We start from the raw sequence: 13,352 nt of genomic DNA, 5'->3' as shown, positions 1-13,352 counted from the left end.
TTGGAATCAACATTCAACGTACCTGGGCCCCCAGTGTACTCTGAACTGGCTTATATTCTAGACAACTGATCTGATAACATCATTAGAAACAAGTGTGAACAATTTTGAGTTGTTGTGTGTAAACGATGACAGCAGTGTTGTAGTTGTGTTTAACTTTTGCCACATGTATTTACCATTTTGCAACACAGTGCAAAATGTGTTTTAGTGAGTAAGAATGTGTTTAGAGTTTTGCAAAAAGAGTGGATGAGATTTGCAAACAGTGTCTTAACTACCTGAACTTGTTTAAGGTTTTGCCTACAGTGTGACTGATTCGACAAATGGGTTTAGGCCACTGAGCATTGGGTTCAGAGAATGGGGTTTAGTGTTTTAGCAATTGTGAAATACTGTAATGCGAGATTAAACTCGTTAAATTTCGAGAAAAAAACTCGAAATACAATCTTGAGAATAAACTCATTAACTTTCGAGAATAAAGTCGTTGTGTTTCGAGAAAAAATGCGTTAAATTTCGAGAAAAAAAGTCGAGGTAATCGTGAGAATAAACTCATTAAATTTCGAGAATAAAGTTGTTGTGTTTCGAGAAAAAAGTCGAAATGAAATGTAGAGAATAACGCATTCGATCAGTGTTCATTGCATAGCCTACTGATATCAACCTCATTGAGGTTTCGTAGTTTCCCAGGATACCATACGACGCATTATTAATCGTTGTTGGTTGTGTACGCCTCCATCCACAGAATGTAACGACTGTAACCATCTATACAGCCATTAATGCAATGCCGTACGGTTTTAATTTATCATAGCTGTCCATATGCCAGAGTGCATTTGGGCTAGCACAAGTGTACTGGCGTCTTCTCACGCGTCTCCTTCGTCGAAATTCCACACCTTGAGGATCAACAAGTTTAATAATGCGTCTTATGGTATCCTCCTGGGAAACCACGATGAATTTCATGTTGGACAAAAGCGAGTACATCGCGCAAATTGGACTGATTTTTTCTTCTAAAAAGACCTAGCCGACCTAGACCTAAGAATGTTCTATTCTTTGTTACTGAAAGAAAGTCTAAAATATAGCTTGACTAAGTGATCCAACTCTGCCATGTCCTCTATCAGTAGGCTATGCAATGAACACTGATCGAATGTGTTATTCTCTATACATTTCATTTCGACTTTTTTCTCGAAACACAACGACTTTATTTAATGACTTTATTCTCAAGATTGTATTTCGACTTTTTTCTCGAAATTTAACACGTTTTTTCTCGAAACACAACGACTTTATTCTCGATATTTACATTTACATTTACATTTATTCATTTAGCTGACGCTTTTATACAAAGCGACTTACAATTGCTATATATGTCAGAGGTCGCACGCCTCTGGAGCAACTAGGGGTTAAGTGTCTTGCTCAGGGACACATTGGTGTCTCACAGTGGATTCGAACCCGGGTCTCTCACGCCAAAGGCATGTGTCTTATCCATTGCGCCACCACCCCTATTATAAATTTAATAAATTTAATGAGTTTATTCTCAAGATTGTATTTTAACTTTTTTCTCTAAATTTAATGAGTTTAATTTCGCATTATTATGACTTTAATCTCGAGATGTTTTTTATTTTATTTTATTTATTGCTTGATCCTAATCCTCTTAATGTGGAACGACAGTAATAATGACAGAATTTTCATTTTTGGGTGAACTAACCCTTTAACATTAAGATTAATAAATGCTGGAGAAGTATTGTTCATTCTCAGTTCATGTTCACTAATGAAACCTTATTGTAAAGTGTTACCAAGAAAATCTCTATTATTGATTCATTTCTGCAATAAGAGAGAACTGGTAAATTCAAACATGATCTTGTTCAAAAGTTTGATATATCAGATTCAGGACTAGATTTATAGCTTACACACGAGGACTTGGTCTTTGTGACAGAAGATTGTATATAAAAATACACAATAGACAAAAAAGACAACAGACAATACAAGTACAGATATATAATTATACGAGGGAATGTGAATAAGAGGTTTGATATTCTAAATACATCAGAAAGAAATAAAGACCAGGAAGAATACATTACCTTGGAGAAGAGTGTGTGTCGAGTCTAGAGTTGATCTCAGTTTGAGTGTTTGCAGAGTGTATCTGAGAGTTGGTGTGTGTGTCTTATATACGCACAGGTAATCAATGATATCTCATGTGAACATGTCAACTGTTATCAGACTGTCTACTTTTAAATTCAAATGTTATAAGCTTGTAAGAACGATAAGGGAGTTCAGGGTTTTCCTCTTTAAAATCTTTGAAAACATAAGTCTGAGTGAATCATTTTTACATTCCTTAGTGTCACGAACCCCGTGTTTTAGCCGTTCACACAAAGCTGTGGAAAAGTGGGATTGTAGAGGGAGACAACAACCAGTAAAACACAGACCTGCAACACACTCATTATACAGACACATGAATATTAAAATATGACCACGGTTGATAATATTAATATGACCACAGAAAAAACAGAGTTGATGTCACCTTGATGCATTTTAAAAATCTAACCCTATATAACAACAAATGACGGAGAAACGCGGAAGAACATTTAAAAGGTCTAATAACATTTTCAGTGCATTTCCAGTCTCTGAACAAACGACACACATCAGTTTAACACAGGGTTCAGGCTATAAACTGCTCACACTTGTTTCTGATGATGAGACCAAACCAACTTTATGGCTTTTGCAGTTGGACTACTGTATTTTTACTGTATGTAAGTGCTGAATATACAGACATTCAATAGGCATACTGTACAATATTCAGTGCAATACTGCACTTGCAGTGAATACAGTAAACAATGTATTCACCCTACTACTGTACGCTGTGATTATTATACTTATTTACGTCATTGCAAAATTTGTTTACTTTGTTACAATATACTTTTCTCTGTAACTGCATGCTTTGGATGCTGTTCTCCGTGTTTTTGTATGTAGTGTTGGATTGAAATGCGTTGCTGAAATGGAAAAAGACATTCTTTAAAAGCCAGTCGCCCCAGCAGTGCCTAAACACTAGAAACCTTCAGTATTTCCCTTTTTAAACAACTGATGACTTAAAGAAATGACTTACGCTTTACTCAGATCACACCAGAGTGCTTAATCTCACCAGTATGGCGTGTCAGTTGAGATATAGACATCATTTACATGTCAGTTGAGATAGACATAATTTGCAGACTCAGTTGAGATAGACATATTTTCCAGACTCTTTAAGTGTTGTAAATGTAAATGTGAATGGGTTTATGAATAGTGTTTCTTGGGTTGCCTTTGGAGGGAACTCGCGCTGCGTCGATGATGCCTTGGGAACGCCTCCGCGTGATTACGTCTGACGCACGCATGTCAACTCACGAGTGAACCTGACGGGTGACGTCATGACCAGGATAGGATAAAAGCACATCTGATGAAAGTGGCCAGGCTCGCGATCCTCAGGGTTCAGGACCCGCGCATTCCTGGGGTTCGCAAATGGATCTCTCGGCGGGGTTGGAGACGGGCTCTGCCTTATCTCCTCTCTTACCCGAGGGATCCAGTGCTCTCTTGCTGGTGTCGGAGGCCCGTCCTGCGAGAGAGGAGAGAGCCCAATGCTTCGGTGCTCTAGCTCTGAGGAGGTAGATGTACTGAGCATTGGAGAAAGTGACGCAAACACACGGGAAGAGGATTCGCCATCTAATTCCCCAGCATATGAGGAGCTTGTGGAGGTGATAACTCGTGGTGTAGATAAATTAAAGATCGAGTGGCCAGCCGAGAGACGAGTTAGATGAGCGCTTTTTAACTTCCAATTTATCATCTCCATCACGGGGCCATCCATTTTTTCCCGATCTACATAGTGAGCTTATTCTTCCCGTCTCTGCAGTCCCCAGGTGCATACATATTCAGATTTAAGAGGACTGAAGGAACATGGTTATGGGTCGATGCCCCGGGCTATCTGTCTCCCGGTTCAACATCGTCCCCGAAGGCTCCTGTGCTGCCCACTAAACCTTTAAAAACTACATCTAAGACAGCCTGTCTTCACACTATGGCAGTGCTTCAAGCCTATCAGGCAGACCTGTTGGGAGATCTGGACAAAGCTGAGGGTGTGGGTCCTGACTCCCGACGAAATTCGAGAACTCCGTTGGGCCACAGATCTATCCTTCAGGGCTACGAAGGAGACCGCTCGTGCTTTTGGGCGGTCTATGGCAGCCCTCATAGCTACTGAGAGACACATTAGCAGAGATAAAAGAGAAAGATCAGGCTTTTCTGTTAGATGCTCCAATATCTCCTACTGGTCTCTTTGGCGACTCAGTAAATTCAGTTGTTGAGAGATTTCAAGAAACTAAAAAACAATCCAGTCCCCGGGGATGCTGGGCGTGAGCATCCCCAGCCGAGCTCCTCATAGCACGCGCAACAGAAAGAGAGTGTCGCGTCTCGTGCCCCTCCTAATAAGTCATGGGGGCCAAGCCGACACTCTCAACCGAAGTCTTCTAAGCCAAAGCCAGATCTGAGGACTGTTCTTATGGCTAAGAAGGCTTCGGCTCATAAGCGGTCCTGACGCCACGTGCGTCACACTGTTGAGGACAGGCGTGGGGTGGAGCGGTGTTCACCTCATCAAATGGTGCCCGTTCCACCTCGGGGTCCTCAGGGGACCGTTCTGCCAACCCCACCACCCTTGGTTCCTCGGGACGCAGCGGTCTCAAGCTCAGCGTCAACTCGACGTTTCGTCAGACTCGCGCCCTCAGGCTCAAAAACAGTCAGTTCGGTTGTTTCCTGCCAGGGTGCTTCAGGTCACCGAAGGGGCTGTTACATTAAAGCAACACTAAGGAACTTTTCCTCTGCGGTCCCCCTACAGGTAGGAAGCAGAATTGTCCATTACCGCTGTCGTAAATCATTTCTCCGCCCCCAGCCTACTGTCGCACGCTCGATCGCTGTTTATCCAGCACCAACTTTGAAATGAACGATGTCCACAGACAAGGTAGAGTATGTTGCATGCTTTCATGAAAGTATGATATATTGCAACATCAGAAACGAAGAAAAACGAAATAATGACTATTGTAACGCTTGACGTAAAGCTAGTCAAATTTGTAGTTTTCTTATGTCTCATTCGAACTACAGAAACGCGACCCGGTTTGGCAAACTTGCATAGTGTGGTTATAGGGCTGCAAAGCGGAGGCAGAAGTGACTTTCACCCTGTTACAACTTGATGAACCACTGATACGATTTTGGAAACATTAGTTTAAGGTAAAAAAATTTCCTTAGTGTTGCTTTAACACCAGAGGCCAGTCTCGAGAGACTGGTACCCTTAGTAGAAGAATCTGCCGAATATATCTCAGTGGGTCCTGCAGATAATAGAGAAAGGTTACAGAATCCAGTTTGGTTCTCCTCCACCTCGTTACAACGGGGTGCTACTCACGTTAGTACATCCCGAGCAGGCTCTGGTAATGGAGCAAGAAGTAGAGTCTCTATTACCGAATGGAGCTATAGAGTAGGTGTAGGCGTCCGACAGGGTTTTTGTTATTGTTCATTGGTATTGAGCCGAGGCTACGTCTGTACGCTTTTCCCCCTGTTACGTCTGTACGCTTTCTGGAGTTCTGGAGAGAGTCTGCCGGGACGGAGTAAGTCTACTGCTATTAGCACCATGCTGGCCGAGTCAAATTTGGTTTGTGGACCTAATTCATCTCCTCGACGGCCCTCCCTTGGAGATCCCGATCAGGAGAGACCTTCTGTCTCAGGCAGAGGGGCACTATATATTTCACCCCCGGCCAAAGATTTGGAAAATATGGGTTTGGCTTCTTAACTTATAGAGAGTGGCCTCTCAACTGAGGTTGTTGAGACCATCATAAGCTCCAGAGCTCCAGCTACGAGGAAATTATATGCACTAAGAGTGTTCGCTTCTTGGTGTCACCAGCATCAGTGGGATCAAGTTCAGTCAGTACTCGAGTTTCTTCACTTTTTTCACAAGGATTGATATGCAAATTATCTCAACTGACATGTAAATTATGTCTATATCTCAACTGACATGCCATACTGGTGAGATTAAGCACTCTGGTGTGATCTGAGTAAAGCGTAAGTCATTTCTTTAAGTCATCAGTTGTTTAAAAAGGGAAATACTGAAGGTTTCTAGTGTTTAGGCACTGCTGGGGCGACTGGCTTTTAAAGAATGTCTTTTTCCATTTCAGCAACGCATTTCAATCCAACACTACATACAAAAACACGGAGAACAGCATCCAAAGCAAGCAGTTACAGACAAAAGTATATTGTAACAAAGTAAACAAAGTTTGCAATGACGTAAATAAGTATAATAATCACAGCGTACAGTAGTAGGGTGAATACATTGTTTACTGTATTCACTGCAAGTGCAGTATTGCACTGAATATTGTACAGTATGCCTATTGAATGTCTGTATATTCAGCACTTGCATACATTAAAAATACAGTAGTCCAACTGCAAAAGCCATAAAGTTGGTTTGGTCTCATCATCAGAAACAAGTGTGAGCAGTTTAGAGCCTGAACCCTGTGTTAAACTGATGTGTGTCGTTTGTTCAGAGACTGGAAATGCACTGAAAATGTTATTAGACCTTTTAAATGTTCTTCCGCGTTTCTCCGTCATTTGTTGTTATATAGGGTTAGATTTTTAAAATGCATCAAGGTGACATCAACTCTGGTTTTTCTCTCTGTGGTCATATTTTAATATTCATGTTAATATTATTAACCGTGGTCATATTTTAATATTCATGTGTCTGTATAATGAGTGTGTTGCAGGCAGAGTGCGAATTACCCCACCATAACTGGGGGGTACTGCTCCTTCACTTCTTCTATGACCATCATGGTCCACTACCATATCAATCCCCACCGTGATCGGCAAGTGCAACATGTGTTGTGCAACACACATACAAGGTCTAAACATGCGACAAACTGATCAGTAGGCTACAGAATATCTCATTGTTATTATATATCCAAAAGAGAACTGTTTTGATCAACTCCCAAAAGGTAGAAGTTAAGTGCACTGAAATACCATTCTAATTACTAGTAAAAGTAATACCTTTACAAGAAGCCTATTGCCTATTTCAGGGTAAAATCATAATAATGTATTTTAATAATAAGATAATTAAATGTGTATTTTTTTGTAGATCATCATATAGCCTAATGTGTTTCCCAAATTTTTTTGTTGGTGGAGCTTGATATCTCTAGGGGGGTCCGGGGGCATGCCCCCCCGAAGAAAATTTTGTACATTTTAAAGATAAATTCATTAATCTGGTGCACTTTGAGTCGCCCGAATCCACTATTAAAAATAAATAATGCACCCGCAAACCGCCTATATTTAGATATCTGCATCTGATCATCACATTACAATTATTCAAATTCTTAGTGTTAAGCATGATAATATGGTAACATCACACTGAAGTAGGCTGATTTAAAATGAACATTTATTTAAAATAAAAGTTCTTCTTTTGGCAAAATTATATTTCCTTAATAGCCTAAACAGAGGCTTTACTCCCTTCAAGCTTAAATTGTCAATGTTTCATTACATCACTGTTTGAAAACACTCAGAATAATTTTTTGTACCTTTATAAAGTGCATTTTCCCCTAATTTTATTAAATGTATGCTCCATCTTTCATTTCAAATTCTTAAATTTGATAAATATATTCAATTAAAATAATTAGACACTAGGCTGTTACCAATAAAATTAAATAATTTACATTGAAAAATTATAACTGTATTAAATTAGATTATTTTAAATATTTTTGAATATACAAATAAGGAATGTTGAAAAGAATGATACTTTATGAAACTAGCGTTTTGTCATTTAACGTTGACACTTGCTTGAGAAGTTGAAGTCGTTCTCTATCTCAGTTGCTTCTAGCCACGGTGGTTAAAAATAGTACGGTCCACAATAGGGGTGTCTGAAATCGCTTTACATTAAAATGTTCCTACAGTGAAAATAGGAGTTGACTTGTATTGTAACTGTAATTATTTTTTTTCACAATATCAGAAAAATTATCTGACCCCCCCCAAAACTGATATTTCTGTCCTCTGGGTCTTCATTGGGGGGTATAGTACCCCCCAGTACCCCCTGTAATTCGAACTATGGTTGCAGGTCTGTGTTTTACTGGTTGTTGTCTCCCTCTACAATCCCACTTTTCCACAGCTTTGTGTGAACGGCTAAAACACGGGGTTCGTGACACTAAGGAATGTAAAAATGATTCACTCAGACTTATGTTTTCAAAGATTTTAAAGAGGAAAACCCTGAACTCCCTTATCGTTCTTACAAGCTTATAACATTTGAATTTAAAAGTAGACAGTCTGATAACAGTTGACATGTTCACATGAGATATCATTGATTACCTGTGTGTATATAAGACACACACACCAACTCTCAGATACACTCAGCAAACGCTCAAACTGAGATCAACTCTAGACTCGACACACACTCTTCTCCAAGGTAATGTATTCTTCCTGGTCTTTATTTCTTTCTGATGTATTTAGAATATCAAACCTCTTATTCACATTCCCTCGTAAGGCAAGGCAAGGCAAGTTTATTTATATAGCACATTTCATACACAATGGCAATTCAAAGTGCTTTACATAGAAGAAATTAAAATAATAAAAAGAAATAAGAATAATTAAAACAGTTTAGAAAAATAAAATAAAATACAGTACTAAAAAAAAAAAAAAAAAAAAGAATATTATTATAGATCTTTCCTTCAAAGGATTCCCTTTAGACTTAAATCTTTCAACCTTCTTTTAACCTTCAATCTTCTTACGACTTCCATCTATCAACTTTCCTTTAACTTTCTTTTCTCCCTCATTTACTCACACGTTCTTTTCACTTTCTTTAGCACTGCGTTCACATTCTTTCTCAGACGAAAACTTTAATATCGTCATTTAAATACTGTTCTACTTTCAAACCCACATTAATACACGTCACTTTCACATTATCACTTTCTTTTACACCTTCTGAGTGGGCATTTACAGTTACGGGCTAAATGCCCTGCTGACATAGGAGAAATTAAAATAATTAAAAGAAATAAGAATAATTAAAACAGTTTAGAAAAATAAAATAAAATACAGTACAGTACAAACAGTCGGACGAACAGCGGCACAGTGCTCATTCAGTAAATTCGTACAAAAAAGCTCTTGGGTTTCATTAAAAAGATCTTGATTTGTGTTCTGAAGATGAACGAATGTCTCACAGGTTTGGTACGACACGAGGGCGAGTCATTAATGACAGAACTTTCAGCATTTACTAATACATTATTAAAATAAAAAATTGTTAACATTAGTTAATGCTCTGTGAACTAACATGAACACACAATGAACAGATGCTCTTAACGTTAACAAAGATGAACAAATACAGTAACAAATGCTCATGTTAGTTAATACATTAATGTTAACTAGTGAAACCTTATGGTAACGTGTTTCTTTGTATTGCAATTAAACAAGTAAAAATGTACTTTCCTATGATTTTATGGTTCGTGACAACAGTGAATCTGCAATCTGACATTTCTATCTTAAAAAAATATCCCCAGATTCTGAAAATGCTGTTATTCGTGATCCTCCTGACTCTCACTCTCCAGACGGCTCTGAGTAAGAAGGGTCAGACGGCTAAGTCGGGTCTGAGTCAGCCGAAGCCGCAGCGCTGTGTGAATGCGGTGGATCCAGAGAAACATTACACCTTCCTTAAACACCACCTAAACAACAACGTCCCAAAGAGTGACGACATCAAAGAATGGCACAAGTTCATTACCAAAATTAAAACCTGGCACCGGCCGATTCAGAGCTTCTTTCTCTATTCAGAATCAGAATATGATAAAGTGTTAGATGTGTGTTCAACAGAGGGAAAGATATTTCCGAGTAAAAACCTCTGCATCAGCAAGAAGCCTTTCAACTTCTACAATGTTACTGTCAACAGTAAGATGAGGGTCAAGAAGGTCAAATTCATAACAAATCGACATGTGATTCTTGGCTGTGAAAAAACCTTGAACAAATGTCTACCTATTCATTTCGAGGCAAATGAAGATGCTATACCAGATAATAATCAGCCAGACTGCAGTGGTTAAGCTCTGGAACACACACACTTTATTCCTGATGTTGAAAGTCTTCTGACCGACAGAAATGAGGTTCTGAATGAAGTCACTCTTAAGCTTTGCTTCTTTCATTTTTATCTAACCAATGTTGAAAAGTGAATTAATGTGTGGATATCTGAACATTACACACACACAGCTTTCTGTTTGCCTTTTGCTTTATTAATTAGCATTAAATAAAGAGCATTAAAAAAAATCAGTTTTTTTACACACACACACATAGTTTGTTCTTGCGTGACACAGTATAACTACTGTAACAGTATAACGTTTTAAATAATAACAATATTTATTAAGAAGTGAATCATATCACTTCCAGGGTTATTATTGTTAACTAAAGATATAAACAATATATTAGATTAAAAATATGTTGCCTTGGCAATAAACAGAAATAAGTTTAAGCTGAAGCATCAACATATACAGTATATATATATATATACAGTGGGGAGAACAAGTATTTGATACACTGCCGATTTTGAAGGTTTTCCCACTTACAATGCATGTAGAAGTCTGTAATTTGTATCATGGGTACTCTTCAACTGTGAGTGACGGAATCTAAAACAACAATGCAGAAAATCACATTGTATGAATTTTAAGTAATTAATTAGCATTTTATTGCATGACATAAGTATTTGATACATAAGAAAAGCAGAACTTAATATTTGGTACAGAAACCTTTGTTTGCAATTACAGAGATCATACGTTCCCTTTCGAAAGGGAACTCGCACTGCTTCGAAAGAGGAACGCCTCAGGCGTGACGGGTGTCTGAAATCACTATCAAATCGCGGCAATCACCTTGACCGGCGGTAGCCCGTGAATCATTAACGTGAATGATTAACGTGCGACCTGGAAGTATAAAAGGGCGCCTTGCAAACATGAAAATCATCTTATCGTCTTCAGGGACTGTCTGTTTGAACGCTACTTCAAAGATACTTCCGCCCAATAGGCCGCTGTAGGCCAGCTTACTTCACGTGGTTGGCCTTGGTGGTTCGGGCAGTTGATTCACTGATGGGTAGTAGGCCTTAAACAGGCCTCCTCGGAGGTGAGTCCCAACATTGTGGGACATTTTACTTTAACATCATAGGATGTCCTGTTACTTTATCCTCTACAGTAAAAGACCTGGGTGTTATACTCGATTGCAACCTGTCTTTTGAAAATCATATTTCTTATGTTACAAAAACAGCCTTTTTCCACCTTAGAAACATTGCTAAGCTACGTAATATGCTATCAGTTTCTGATGCAGAAAAGTTAGTTCATGCATTCATGACCTCGAGACTGGATTACTGTAATGCTTTATTAGCTGGTTGTCCTGCATCCTCAATAAACAAGCTACAGTTAGTCCAAAATGCCGCCGCTAGAGTTCTTACGAGATCAAGAAAATATGATCATATAACACCGATTTTATCATCACTGCATTGGTTACCTATAAAGTTCCGTATTAATTACAAGGTATTGCTACTGACTTATAAAGCCCTAAACGGCTTAGCTCCAGTCTATTTAACGGATCTTCTATCGCCCTATAATCCATCGCGCTCTTTGAGATCACTAAATTCAAGGCTTTTGGTCATACCTAGGATATCCAGAACCACCAAAGGAGGGAGAGCATTTTCACATTTGGCTCCAAAACTCTGGAATAGTCTTCCTGATACTGTTCGTTGCTCAGACTCGCTCTCTCAGTTTAAAACTAGATTAAAGTCGCATCTCTTCAGCCAGGCATTCATATAATCCTACAGTTCAAACTACAATCCGGCCTCTATCCAATGCCAGAGGAGAACTGGCCCCCGACTGAGCCTGGGTTCTCCCAAGGTTTTTTTTTTTTTCTCCATTAAGGCACCTGATGGAGTTTTAGGACACCATTAGGTCACTTGATGGAGTTTTTCGGTTCCTTGCCACTGTTGCCTTTGGCTTGCTCAGTTGGGGATATTTTGGGGATATTTAATTTAATTTTATCAATCAATAAATTCCTATTGAAACAAACTTTGTTGTATTATTTTAATTTAATACTGTGAAGCTGCTTTGATGCAATCTGTATTGTGAAAAGCGCTATACAAATAAACTTGACTTGAAACTTGACTTGACATACTGTATAGCCGCTACCAGGTAGCTAGCCGTTTTATGCCACCTGTGCCTGGACCCAATAGCTATGTTGGTGTAGTATGGTTCCCAACACTGTACCTTTGTAGCAGAATTGACTTGCTATCAGCTAGCAGGCCCAACTAGGCCTCCCTGATAGGCGAGTCACCAGCTGGCTGGCCTTAACAGGCCGCCTTGGAACTATCACCCGGACTCCGGGCTCATAGTTACCAGTTGCTATCAGGTAGTAGGCTCCTCAGGCCTCCCTGAAGGTGAATTCCCACTTAAGATGGTAATCAGGTAGTAGGCCTCACCCGGCCTCCCTGAAGGCGAATTCCCACTTACGTTGGATATCAGGTAGTAGGCCTCACCAGGCCTCCCTGGAGGCAAGGACAAGCAACTGGACAGCTAGCCTGACTTACTATCGGGCAGTAGGCCTCACCGGGCCTCCTTGAAGGTGAGTTCTCACATGCTGTGATTCTCAGGTAGTTGGCCTCACCGGGCCTCCCTGAATGTGAGCTCCCAGATATTGTGGCTATCAGGTAGTTGGCCTCACCAGGCCTCCCTGAAGGTGAGCTCCCACAGACTGTGGTTATCAGGTAGTAGGCCTCACCAGGCCTCCCTGAAGGTGAGCTCCCACAGACTGTGGTTATCAGGTAGTAGGCCTCACCAGGCCTCCCTTTGAGTGGTTTCCTAGCGGAGCTGGGTTCAGGAAGCTAGTGGCCTCTTGCTATCAGTTCAGCTGGCCTTAGCAGCCAGCTGCTGAAGGCGAGCTTGCGCCCTGGCTCGACTAAAGTGTTCATTCTCTGCTACTGGTTCCCTCCCGGAACCTCTTTTTCTGCCTACAGCCTGGTTTGCCTACCAGGCGGACCATGTGCTCCCCTCACCGAGGGTCACTATGAGCACGTGGACTCCTTTGTCTGGTCAGACGGTCGTAGGCCTCTCGTGAGGCCTCCCAGTTAGAACAGCCCTTAGGCCTTCACAGGCCTCCTCAGTGTTTTGAAACACAAACACTGGGTAGATCCGTGGATCGAGTAGAGAAACTCCCCTCGCTAGCAAGGGTTGGAAAGCACTATGCTGAGTCATACTCTCCGGGATATCCCGTCTCTGAGATCCGGGCCGAGTGGTTCACTGCCAGCTTCGCAGTCCCTCGGGTTGGATGCCTTACCTAAGTGTCCAGAGGCTCTGTCTTTGGACAGACAGGAAGTGGCCAGACTA

General features: G+C 40.4%; 2 long non-coding RNA genes across 2 annotated transcripts in view; one reads left to right on the top strand and one right to left on the bottom strand.

Annotated features, from left to right (window-relative positions):
* LOC309496741 overlaps window positions 1-13,352 on the bottom strand; it is a 67,421-nt gene that overhangs the window by 5,305 nt on the left and 48,764 nt on the right. The gene's annotated exons all lie outside the window — the stretch shown is intronic.
* The window catches only part of LOC309496765, a 77,050-nt gene continuing 72,087 nt past the window's right edge, over window positions 8,390-13,352 (top strand). Inside the window, exon 1 of the long non-coding RNA XR_014205231.1 lies at window positions 8,390-8,422. This is a non-coding gene — a long non-coding RNA (uncharacterized lncRNA). The remainder of the gene's footprint in view (window positions 8,423-13,352) is intronic.

This window comes from Leuciscus leuciscus (genome assembly GCF_965113295.1).
Source record: "Leuciscus leuciscus genome assembly, chromosome: 4".
Lineage (NCBI taxonomy): Eukaryota > Metazoa > Chordata > Actinopteri > Cypriniformes > Leuciscidae > Leuciscus > Leuciscus leuciscus.
This window is presented reverse-complemented; position numbering and strand designations above follow the sequence as displayed.